Here is a 10,515-nt window from a genome sequence, read left to right on the forward strand (position 1 = left end):
TGCAGGGTTTGAGTCTCACATGGGATAATTGGCTAGGCTTAAAATGGTCCATAAGGGCAGTTAGCCTAGTACTAATCTATGAACCTATGAACCTATTAACAATTCTGACTGCAGTTGTATTTTATTTCCTCAAAATTATGAATGCTGTTGATTTATTCCCTTCACATTATGAATGCCATAGTACTTTATTACCAGAACATTATTAATAATATAGCATACACTTGTTATTCCTTAACATTAGTAATGCAGTAGTAACTTTCTTTCCTTCACATTAGCAAGTTTCATGGTTTCATCTATTTTGAACTGTACCTGGCATCACTCACTTTTATCAGTCCAGGTCTATTAACACATTCATTGTAGCACACACAAAACAGAATATACTTACTGGCAGTTACTACTGTACTCTTTCTTAATTATATTAATATACATTGCAGGATATATCTGTACTCGCCACACTCTTGGTGCCATCTGGCCAGGCACCCTGTGTCGGTCTCCATGTTGCAAGCTCTCTCCTCTGCAGCTGTGGGGAGAGAAAAACACCATTATGCATACCTATCTATCAGATATTCATACTAGACATTGGTAAATCGATGCTTCCTATACTTACAAACTTGTCATCCTGAGCATCTTGGATCCATTGGGCTAAGAGTCCCCCCTTTCTATGCTTCAGGTCATCGTAGTGATGACACACCTGCATAACTAGTAAGGGGGACACCACTTGCACTGGTGAGGTCACTTGCCAGCCAGTCCCAGGCCTCTGATTTGTATTCTGACCTCTGGTACTGGCCCTGCAGCAGCCAGATGTCATGGTCTTTCATGAGGAGCCCAACTATGTCCCTGGACTCCAACATGCCCCACTGCTGCACCCAGAAGCTCACACCCTCTCCAACTCCTGCCATAGTTGCTGCACGGGTCAAACCCCAACAGGTTCTAGTTTTATTTGCACCTGTTCAGCTTAAATAAGGCTGTTCTCCCATCCATTACCACCACTGAACCATTTTTAATAATGCTAAGTGAAGCTTAGCACTGTGCAAACTGGCTAAGCTTAGCTGAGCAGTGCTTAAACTGGTATTGCTTAGCAGTGCCCAAACCAGATATGAGGAGCTTGGGGTTGATAAGTATTGCTAAAATGGATCCTGTTTAAGCATTGCTTGGTTTGGCTTAGCAGTGCCTAGCAGAGCTTATCTAAGGGCAAACCAGATTTTATGAAACATATAAAATAAATATATTGCAATTATTTGTTCATTAATGATACTTTATTATTATGTGTATCTATTTTGCTTTAGATCACCAAACCTTATGTATTTTAATTATGTTATCTTGGAGTGTGACTTTAAAGTACTGGACACTTGTGTGTAAGTGGGCTTCTGGCCCAGCTGGACTAACCTGGTTAATAAATGTCACTATATACATAATTAAATTAAGTTGTTATAACAATTTGCTATTTCATGTAAAAGCTGAATGGCCTGTCTGTGTATTCCAACCATGCACCTACTGCACGCAAGGCCATGACTCTAACCATTCAGCTACCAGGGATAAGGTGACTGCAGACATACATTTCTATTTAGCTCTTAGTTACATTTAAGCACTGCTGACCACCACACTGTGCTGTGTAAACACGCTCAGCTATGCTTAAACATGACCCTTAAGTTAAAATTAAAGATATCCGGTTTCTATTTTTAGATGTCTGGCACATGTTCATTGCTAAGCGCCGAGCTATACAAACTCAAAAAAACAAACAAACAAAAAAAAAAGCAGGAAATAATATTTTACTTTTTTCAGTGCCCTCTGGCACTTTAACAGGGCAGGAGGTGTGTTGCTCATCTCCTGACACTGTAACACACCCCCTGCTCTGATTCTGTAACCCTGTTACATGGCTCTCTCTCAGTAGCGTGCCTTCTGCTGAGGGGGAGCCGCAGACACAGCCACTGTACACTCCGTGTAGGCTTTCTACTATTCCTACATGGAGTTTATTAAATCCCCACCATGGTGTGGTTGATGGTCCCATAGGTCGAGAACAAGTGCTGGTATTTGAGTCTGATACTGACTTACTCCAATGATAGACTCTATTAGATGCAGGGGAACCTATTGACATTGGCCTAATCATACTGCAAGATGAAGATTGGCCAAAATTTGATACTGGCATGGCTAAGGATAGGGAAATTAAACTAAAAGATGAAAGGCTAATAATGTTGGCCCAGAATGTACGTGTTCTATTACAAAGTCAATTGAAATGGTGGGAAAAACAGACAAATACAAGTTCTATAAAACAGAACTGGAAACAGTTGCCCATATCGTTCTGGAAAGCAGAGGGTCAGTATACTTAATGGCAGAGTAAATATGGCACTTGGAATTGTGCAAATACTACAATTTAGAAGTATATTATGGTGGTATATGGAAACATGATCCACAAAGCATTATAAGATGTCCCCCACTGTCCTGTGGAAGTCTGATGATGCCTATCTGCCATCTTCCTAGGTGACTCCACATGAGTGCCAGTACCACTTTCTTGAGATGCATCTGGTACCTGGCTTACTAATCCAGCATGCACGTGGACAGTTCCCTGGCCCAGTCCACCTGTGTTATCACAGTGTGTCTCATAAGCCTTTATGAGTGTGGACATAGAAACAAACATGGATGTTGTGTATCCAACCATGCTGCACTTGAGAATCATCCTGGCATTGCCTGTGTTCTCAACCAACCATTCCCATGTACTGGTGAAATTTCTCACGTGTATCCTACAATACTCTAATCATCTCTACATGACTCTCAGTGGCAGTAACTTGGGCTTAAACTATGTCACAGCACATCTGGTGCTGGGTAGCCAAGGACTTGCATGTCTCTAGTGCCAACTGTGAAAAATGTCTTTGCTTGGTACCTCTTTGTATAGATGTGACAGTAAGTACTGCTACCTCTGAAAGGGTAGGCTGTTCATCAAAAGGGGCTGTGTACAAGAAGCAAGTGCTGAGTTGTCTGGTGTCCCCCACCAACACTGTAATGACATGTCCTCATTCTGCTGAGTGTGTGAGCCTGTGTCACTGCCTAGGGATTTACACCTGCTGTGGTGTAGCGGGCCCTGCCAGTACATTTTGTGACTGTGTGCCACTGTCCACAGGCTACATCATGGGTATGAGAGTTATGGCATCTTTGTTAATAGTCATTCTCTTGTCAGCATTAGCCTGCTAACCTTAAGGCACAGGATGTGGTTGTTTACTGGCCCTGTGAAGAAATATGTCAGCTGTATTTAGTGTAACATATGACAGTTGCAATTACTTTTGTGTATAAGTAGGATAACCAAACTTGCATTGCCTATTAACTTTGTGCCACTCCTGACACTGACAGCATACCTGATGAAGAAACACTAAAGGTTGATATGTACATAGGTGTCATGCACGTATATCTCACAACAATGTAGTAAACTTAGTTAGATACTAACCTTCCATACTGCCTAATTGTGATTGTTTCAGGGGTTTGAAAGTACTGGTGCCAATACCAATTTTAATGATGCCAGCAGCTTCCTCATCTACTTCCAAATCATCACCCCTTACAGGAAGAAGGTACTCTTCATCTGGTGTTAAAGATTAGAGTGTGGAAGGGCCACAATCAGAGCTGCCATGGACAACTGTAGTCTGCCTAGTTTTTTCCTGTCATGTCCCACCATGTCATTGGTTCTTTTCCTATAATGTGCCAAGGTGTGGGTCCTTTCCCCCTGCTACATTAATGTCAGCCACTACTAAATTCCCTGCCCCTTCCCCTTCCTCTCTCTCTCTCTCTCTCTTTGCCTGTTTTGGCTGTCTTTAACAAAAAGGCATGTTTTATGTCCTCAGAGATTTCCATATGATTTTCCTCAAGATTTAAGCTGTGTCTCTTGTGTCTTGCTTCCTGCTGCTGCAGCATTTTATAACCTGCAATCAGATACTGTGAGAAAATCAAAATGGTCTCCTTTGTATGATACTTTAATAATATATAGATTTGCATACCACTGTATTAAAAAAGAAAGAAAAATGTGTGATAAGTATATTGAGTTGTGGGTTTGAGTTGTGTTGCCAGTATTGCTTGTGTTTTGTAGTCCTCTGCTGCAATAGTAATACATATGCCTGTATGTTTTTGCTATGAGGGTGCAGTACTATATAAAATAATAGGTCAGGTGTAACAGTACTTATTTAAATTAAGGTAGCATTACCCATTACCAGAGAAATCTGTCAGCAGTCAGCCACTTGACATGTGTAGACAGCACAGAAAATGGCACCTTATACATTCCCAACCATTTCATGTCTAATCCAAGAAATAGAAACTGTCATGTTTTACCAGTAAGTAAAGGTTACCATTAAAGATATTTCACTAACTTACATGGCTAAAGTACAATTATGTAAGTAAACTTACTATAACAGTAGATGTTATGTTGTCCCATCTCACCTTCATTCTTGCTGTTTGGGTTCGGAACCGAGCATCAACTCGGGCTATTACTAAAGCTCGAGAGCTTCTACTGGCTCAAGGCTATACCCAATTCCATCATGCCTAGGGAAAGTTACCCAGATCTCGTTTGCCACTAAAATAGATTGGGTGCTTCCTACTAGGTTCCAGGCTAAGTAGAAAGATTTTTTGCATTCTTAATAATTCTAAAGTGTTATTTTCTGGCTTACTAGTTATATTTTTAGTGTTAGTGTATTCCTGCTGTGAAAGCTTGCTTCGCCTTTACTTTTTGTTTGCCTACAGGTCTTCGTTCTTAGGGTCTATTTTTTTCCCTATTCTGCATTGTTGTGTTTAAGCTTTTCCCATGTTGAGCAGTTAGTTTAACCCTTTTAGTTTCACTAAGGAGTTTATTTAAGTTAGAAAACTCCTTACTGAGCCCGTTTAAATTAGGGGGCTTCCCCTCTCCTTGGTCGTTGTGCTTCAGGGAGTGTCATTTTACTTAGAGATATCTCCTCTTACTAGAGGAGATCATCATTTAAGTTAGAGGCCTCTCCTCTGGTCCCTTATTCCCTTGCAGTTGATCTTCTCCTGTTTTTTCAGTGCTCCTTAAAAAAAAAAAAAGAGAGAGAGAGAGAGAGAGATGTATTCTGTTGTTGTTGACCTTTTTTGTCTTGGTTTCTCTCTACCGCTGGTAAGGTCGTTAGTTAAAGTTGTTGACTAGGGTAAGCCATTGGTTAGACAAAGCTTGTTCATTATGTCTAAGGATAAACAGGCAAAGCCTTTGGGCTTTAAAAATGTGACAACTGTAACCAGAAAATGTCCCTGGCAGATGGACACACCAGTTGTGTTTATTGCTTGGATGTGGTCCATCTGTCGGAATCTTTTGCAATTTGTCATGCTTTTAGTTCTAGGGTTTTACTAGAATGTAAAAACAAATTGATTGTTAGGGGCTTGCTTAAGGTTCCCTTTTCAGAGGCAATCAAAGGGAAACAGAGTTCCCTAAATTGACCCATTCAGCAAGATCAGACAAGTCTTCCAAATGACCATTTTTCTCGGTGCCAGTTTCAGAACCATTGAGAAAGCAACCAAAGGAATCGACCTTGGACCTGAAAGCTTTTGGGAACAAACAAATCTGTCTCTTTGGTTCCACCAGTACTTTCAGAACCAATAGAGATCTGTAGCCTGAGCTGATCCCCTGTCTTGGAGCTGGTCTCATCAGTGCTACACTCACCTATCCTCCAGTCAGCCAAGTCATCAGTCCACTCCTCTCAGTCTTCCAGGAGTTTGTCAGATCATGATGTGGAGTGGGTAGTAAGGAGCCTCCTTTGGACATCGGTGCTAGCCAAGATCCTTTTAAGCCCTTCCACCTTGGATGTGGCTCTGACTGTTATTAACACTCTTGTACCTTTTCCTCCTCTGATCCAGCTTTCAGCTTCGGAGACAGAGTGTTTGGAATCAATAGTAGTGGAACCGTTGGAGCCGAGACCTGCTCCAGGATGTTCGGCTCCAACTTCTGCTCCGACCTCATTGGTGTCATTGTCCAGTGAGGGGTGTAGGAGCCGATGCTCACACATCAGGTCCAGGGAGGAGAGTCGGGTCAGACAGTTGTTGGATCTGAATCTACCTCTCGGGGCCTCGGCGTGGGTCAGCTTGGTGCCTACAATAACCTTGGACCCCATGGCTTTGGTTCAGGGGCAGTCTCCTGGTTCTTCAGAGCCAGAGGCTCCCTCAGAGCAGGGCCATGGTGCCTTTGAGGTCATGAGGAGAGTGTTGTCACCCCAGACAACTCCACTCTCAGATCCAAACATCCCTCCCCAAAAAGGGCCGGAGTCCGCATCCTTACCACTCCCTCCCCCCAGGCGTAGAGACCCTATGTCACAGGACACCCCATTGGTTGACACTGTTTCTTCTGAAACCTCCCCAGAGTACCACTCCAGGGAGATCCCTTGGAAGAAAACATGTAAGAGGAAGCATCTAGACTCCCCTGATGAGTCTGTCATCTCAGATATGGACTAAGAGGATTCAGAAGGGTCCCCATGGTCACCCTCTCAGCATGTCTCCTTTTCAGACATCCTAGAGATCCTGAAGCAGAGAGATGGCTGGAAGGCACTCACCCCTTCTGAGGATGAGTCCATATACCTGGAAGCATTTGGGTCTTGACCTTCCACCTCTTGGGTGTCTCCGCCCTTCAACCAGCACATTGGCATAGTCAGTCAAAAGGCATGGGTCTGTCCAGAATCCATGGAACCTATTCCAAGCAGGCCCAACAAATTTATAACTGCCCCATCTGATAAGGAATTCTTGACCAAAGGTGTCCCAGTAAATGCTATGGTGGTGGCGGCGGCCACCAAAAAGCACTCAGCTGAGACTTCTTCATCTGTCCATCCACCGAATAAGGAATATCGAACGATGGACAGATATGGGCAGAGTATGTTTTCATCAGTGGCCTTTACACTCAGATCGCTGAACTACTTAACTCATTTTTCCAGACTCCAGATGGATCTCCTGAAGGAGCTAGGAGATACCTTCCAAGGTTATACAGCTTCGGGGGTGTCCGACAAGGGGATCACCCAGCTTGCTATCTTAAATTCTGTGGTCAACTCCTCTATGCGGCTCATATCTTATGCAGCCAATGGAGTGAGTAGGGCGGCAGGTACAGGAATAGCTCTGAGGAGACATTCCTGGATGTGCCTTTGTGAGTTTGCTGAGCCCTTCCTTCATTAATGCTCCTTTTGACAGCTCGTCCTTGTTTGGGCCAAAAGTAAAAGAGACTCTGACCAGGTGCAAGCAGGAAGGCAAAACTCTGTCTGCCGTGGGAGTACGTTTTTCCCTCTCTACCAGGCTCAACCCCAAAGGCCAAAAATCAGGAAAAATGTTGTTACAGAAAACCCAAAGTGCATTGCCAGATGCACATGGTGAATTTTCCCCCAGGGGCAGATGGGAAAACAATAATGGAAGACGCCAACCTCGTGGCAAAGGGGATCCACAAAATCAGGGTGACAGAGATACGTTCTCTGGCAGGCTCTTCCAGTGCTCCTGAAAGGAGGCCCACCTGTCCACCTCTGGAGGCAGTTGGGGGCAGACTATTACTGCACCAAGAAGCCTGGCTGAACATCACTCAAGACAAATGGGTACAGTCGATAATATCCAGGGGATACAACATACCCTTCTCCTCCCCACGCCTGCATTCAAAATCAATCTCAGACATTCCACCCAGTCAAAGGTAACAAGCAACCCTAGAAATGCAAAGGTTGCTAGAAAAAAAGAGTCATCAAGGAAGTCCTCACAGACCAAATCAGATATGGAACTTACTCAAGGTTCTTTTTAGTTGCAAAGAAAACAGGGGACTGGAGACCCATTTTGCATCTCAGCAGGCTGAACAAGTCCATAAAAAAATCAAAGTTCTGGATGGTGACACTGCATTCAGTTCTTCCTTTTCTGGGAAAAGACAACTGAATGTGCTTAACAGATCTCCAGGATGTGTACTTACATATAAAAAGGGATAGGTAATCCAAGAGACGTTTACATTTCTGGCTGAGAGCCAGTCATTACCAGTTCTGACCTCTGCCCTTTGGTCTCACTACAGCCCCCAGAGTGTTCACCAAATGCATGGCAGCAGTCACGGCTCACCTGAGGCATCTTGGATTCTGGGTGTTTCCATACTTAGATGACTGGCTTCTGACTACCACCACTGAGGATCTGCTAATCAAAGCAAGAGACACCACCATTCATCTATGGTTGGAATTGGGCATTTCCATAAATTTCAAAAAATCTGCCTTGTTGTCATCACTGCATATTACATTCATAGGAACAGACTTAAAGACAGAAGACATGGTAGCAAAACTGCCTCATGACAGGTTATAGACACTGCACCATCAAGTGTCCATCTTGCTCTTGAAAAAGAAAGTACAGGCAAGGCTTGTTCTACAGGTCTTAGGCACTATGGCAGCTGTGATAACATTAGTACCTCTGGCACATCTACACATGAGAGTCCTGCAGTGGCTACTCTTTGCTCAATGGTCCATGCAGGAGTTGCCCATGTCCCACAAGATCTTCATTACAGACTCCTGAAAGAAAGACCTAAGCTGGTGGCTTCAATCCATGCAGGTAACTCTAGGAAGGCTGTTCACTCTCCCTCAACCAGTTGCCACAGTAACTACGGATGCCTCCCAGATAGGGTGGGGGGGGCATTATCTGGGACAGACCGTCCAAGGAACTTGGCAGGAACATGAGTACCACTTGCACATCAACGATCTAGAGATAACATCAGTGCTCCTGGCATTGCAGGCATTCCAGAACTCTCTTCCACCAGGTATGATTGCAATTCAGACAGACAATATGTCGGTAGTATGGAACATCAACAAACAAGGTGGAACCAGACCCTACCTCCTGTATCAAGAGGCTCAGAGTATGGCAATGGGCAGTCTCTTCTCAATGTTTTCTGATTGCAGTGCATATCCTGGGGAAATCCATCGTGAAAGTAGACAAATTGAGCACGGCAATTGTAATGCCTCACAAGTGGTCCCTGAAATATGAAATTGTGAACCAGATTTTTCGCAAATGGGGCCAGCCTTGCTGCGACCTCTTTGCCACATCCATGAACACCAAATGCAGCAGCTACTTTGCCCTAATCCCCCCTCTGGGAGAGTCACCAAGGGATGCACTTGTTCATGACTGGCCCCCAGGACTTTCTTATGCCTTTCCTCCATTTCCACTAATCCACAAAGTTCTACAGAAAGCCAAATCATTGAGTTACAGGTTAATACTCATTGCTCTGTACTGGTCTTGTCAAATCTGGTTTCCTTTCCTATGGTCCCATCTCCGAGAAGAGCCGTGAATACTGGACCCAGTACCAGATCTTCTGACTCATCAGTCAGGTATGTTCCATCCCTCTATCCAAACCCTCAAACTGACAGCTTGGCTGCTCCACTTCCAGTCTTAGCCAGGTTTCCAGACATATCCCCTGCAGTGAGACACATTCTAGTGTCATTTCATAAGACAACAACTAGAAAGCTTTATGCTAGCAAATGGAAAAGGTTTTCTTGTTGGCCTTCCAAGAATCACATAGATCCCTTCACAGGCCTGTAAGTACAATTTTAGATGTCTTAGCATAAATTTTTTAATGAAAGCACAACAACAGCTACCATATGAGTACAATTAGCCACCATATCTAACTACCACATAGAAGACATGGGTTCAAAAATAATGTCTCACAGTTTGTGTAAAGCTTTGCTGAGAGGTACATATTTACTAAGGCCCCCAATAAGGGAACCACCACCTCCATGGGATCTCAGTTTGATACTGACTACTCTGATTCTCCCATCATACGAACCAGCTTCCTCCTGCCAACTTAAATTTCTAACATGGAAAGCAGTCTTTTTGACAGCTATTACCTCAGCAAGGAGGGTCTCAGAACTTCAAGCTCTGTCCATACGTCCCCCCTATCTAGTTTTTCACAAAGACAGAGTCTCTCTTAGAACAAATCTTTCATTCCTCCCCAAAGTGTACTCTGAAACCAATTTGAATCAGTCCATTGACCTGTTTTCTTTCCAAACTACAGCAACATGGCAGAATATAAGCTACAACAACTGGATGTCCACAGGCAGTTATGCTTCTATTTGCATAGAACAAAGAAATTCAGAAAATATGACCAGTTATTCATCTCCTTCTCAGATAACAGAAAAGGGGCACCAATATCAAAAGTTACCTTGTCAAAATAGCTTACAGACACTACTACCTACTCGTATAATACTCAGCATAAACAACTGCCTGGAAAGATTAGAGGCCACTCAACAAGAGGTATGTCAACTTCATCCACCTTTCAGGCCAGATTACCTATGGACTCAATCTTTGCTGCAGCCACATGGGTCAATCTTCATACCTTTATCATTCATTACAAAGTAGATATGGCCTTCTGGAACAGGGCTTCCTTTGGTTCCACTGTTCTGAAGAGTTTATTCCCTTGAGCCTCCCAAGAAAGAATGTGCTAGGGATGCTGTCCCAACCAACAATAATGAAGGTGAGTTGAGTCAACATAACATTAGGATGTTATGTACTCAGCATAACGTTCCATGTTTGTTATCCATAATCTCACCTTCATTC

The sequence above is a fragment of the Protopterus annectens genome, chromosome 2.part0, assembly GCF_019279795.1.
Source record: "Protopterus annectens isolate FY-2018-M chromosome 2.part0, PAN1.0, whole genome shotgun sequence".
NCBI classification, from domain to species: domain Eukaryota; kingdom Metazoa; phylum Chordata; order Ceratodontiformes; family Protopteridae; genus Protopterus; species Protopterus annectens.